We start from the raw sequence: 2,657 nt of genomic DNA, 5'->3' as shown, positions 1-2,657 counted from the left end.
TTAGTTGAGGGAAGTTTTTCCCTGTTTAAGTGAACGTCATAACATTGTGCTTTACATTTAATATAATTTTTTTTATTCAACTCATATATTGGCTGCATATATTTTCATTAAGAAAGTCAATAATTACATTTTGAGATCACTTTCACTACATACACCAAATACACTTCTGCTGTTTTATTTTTCACCAGAAAAAAAACAAAATCTTCACTCAAATCCGTAAACTTTTTTAAAATCTTTGCAGCATTTTAAGCTCATGTTAAAAATGTGGAGGGAAAATTTTTTTAAAACTTCAGTGCGGTTTAGCACCAAACATCTATAATTGATCTTCTATAATAATTTATCATCAGTTGAGTAAAGAACACGGTGCTAAAATGAAACATGCCTATTCTCAAGCATGTCTTTACTGTATTACTGATGTTTAAAAAAAGATCTATCATTTTTGAGAATAAAAAAAAACAACTTTGAGTCCTGTTTGAACTGATGCAGCTTAGGATGTGTTTTACTCACCAAATTTATATTTTCAGAAACTAGAAGGCGTTAACTTTCAAATGATGTATCACACATTTAATTTGTGCTTATAGTTCCTCAGTTATTTACTTTTCCATTTGGGTATGCAAAATAAGTGAGGATTACTTAAAATGAGGTGGATGTTAAAAGGCTCAGTTCTGGGAACTTTTCTTAAATCAAAGACTTCGAAAGACCAGTTCCTTCTTAACACTATTTCAACGAGAAAAACAAGATCATGCTAGATAAGACATGTCAGTGGATCTTCATTAGTCTTTCCTGTGTTTATCAACAGAACAAAGATTAAATATTTTGAAAAGAATACAATCCATTATTTCTCCATCAATAAGAAAATTTATTATATAAAACAAATGGAAAGCACACAGATTTACTTAAAATGAAAAGAAAAAATGAAATACTAACTATAATAATATCAGAAGCATAAAGTAAGAAAACTAAGTTTGGAAAAATTAAAGAACAATTTTAATCTATATATGAAAGTTAAATAAGAAAGTAAGTAAAATAATGAAAGGAAATGTTTAGAATGGACTGTTAAAAATAATCTGGAAACCTGTGCAAATAATAAAAGCAATCTAATGACTGCAGTGTCTATTTAACACATGCTGGGGGAAAGGACTTGCAATAGGACTCTTTTACATTTAGGATGCAGCAGCCTGTCAATAACAAACCCTTCATGCATGAGATGGAAGACTTTGTTAGAAAGTGTTATTATTCCTGCAAGACTTCCTGCTGTGGATCAAGGAGGCCTTCTTAGAAAACAGCAGGCTTCCCTTAACATTTCCAACCCTTTCCTTTTAAATGGTAATAAGCTGCTGTTCCAGCACAAACAACAGAAGATGGCTGATAGGATCACAGAGCCAAATATCATCTGATCATCCCCATTGATAAAATATATCAGTCTCTTCAGCAGGTAGAGTCTCTGACCGTTTTGTGTAACATGCAAGTGTTATAAGTACAGTTAACTTTATTGTTCAGGTGAACACACAGCGACTTATAAGGGCCCAGTATGTCAATGTCAGTTCCCTAATGAACCCAGGAGCTGATTTACTAAGTAATTATCAGTTGGAATCCCCCAGGTCCTTGGTTTCCTCTGCATTGATCAGAAGGTGAATCTACTGGCACCAGTCTAGACACCCTTTTGTCTTGTCTCTGCATTTAGAGTCCTCGTCTCCTGTGGTGAGGCAAACTATGGTCGAGTCATCTGAGAACAGTTGGGAATGGCTGCCAGGGGCGCTGAGGTCTGCCATGCACAGGAAGAAGAGGAGCAGTGTTTGCACAGTTTCCACATACTGCAGACCAGCCTGTAGGACACACAGCACTGTGTCCTAACAAACTAAACAGGCAGTCATGTTTTATTCAATTCAATTTCAATTCAGTTTATTTATATAGCGCCATTTCACAACACGTCATCTCAAGGCATTTTACAAAGTTTATTCAACCAGATCATACAGTCAGATTGGTTCAGTTTTCTATCCAAAGGAAACCAGCTGATTGCATCTACTAATTGACTGCAAAGCAATTCCTCACACCAAGCATGCATGTACTGACAGTGGAAAGAAAAATCCTGAGCTATCTCTATAGTTAAGCTGCTATAGGTTCAGACTCCTGGAGGACATAGGGACTACTTTTCATCATTCTGCTGCATTCTATCTCTATTCTCCTATTTTGCAGTATTTTGTTAAACCTCTAACCTTATGTTCTCTCTACTTTTTCTCATCGTAGCAGCTACATCTGGTCTGTTCCTGTTTGGCTATGACAACATCCTGGATAGAAATATCAGCTTTGCTGCTGCCATCAACACCCTTGTTTCTTTTTATAGATGTTGGAGCTAGGCCCATTTTTCAGTGTAGTCCTGTTTCTCTTACTGTGGCTAACTGCAAAGGGAATTCATTTCAGATATATCTATATGCTCCAAAATTGGAAAAAGAATTTCATATTATCAATTAGTTCTATTCTTTTGTCAAAAATTGGTTGTAGAAGGTATGTACAGCAGGAACGCGGAAAATCATGCTGGACATATCTTGCAAAATATAGATTGTGTTTCAAGTTTTTGTCTGACACTGAATAAATGTTCTCACATCAAATGTAGTGTCAAAATCTCTAGTCTGACATTATGCTAATACAAAAGATTA

This window comes from Cyprinodon variegatus, unplaced genomic scaffold (assembly GCF_000732505.1).
Source record: "Cyprinodon variegatus isolate N-32 unplaced genomic scaffold, C_variegatus-1.0 Scaffold0, whole genome shotgun sequence".
Classification (NCBI taxonomy): domain Eukaryota; kingdom Metazoa; phylum Chordata; class Actinopteri; order Cyprinodontiformes; family Cyprinodontidae; genus Cyprinodon; species Cyprinodon variegatus.
The sequence above is the reverse complement of the archived record's forward strand: the minus strand, read 5'-3'. Positions refer to the sequence as shown.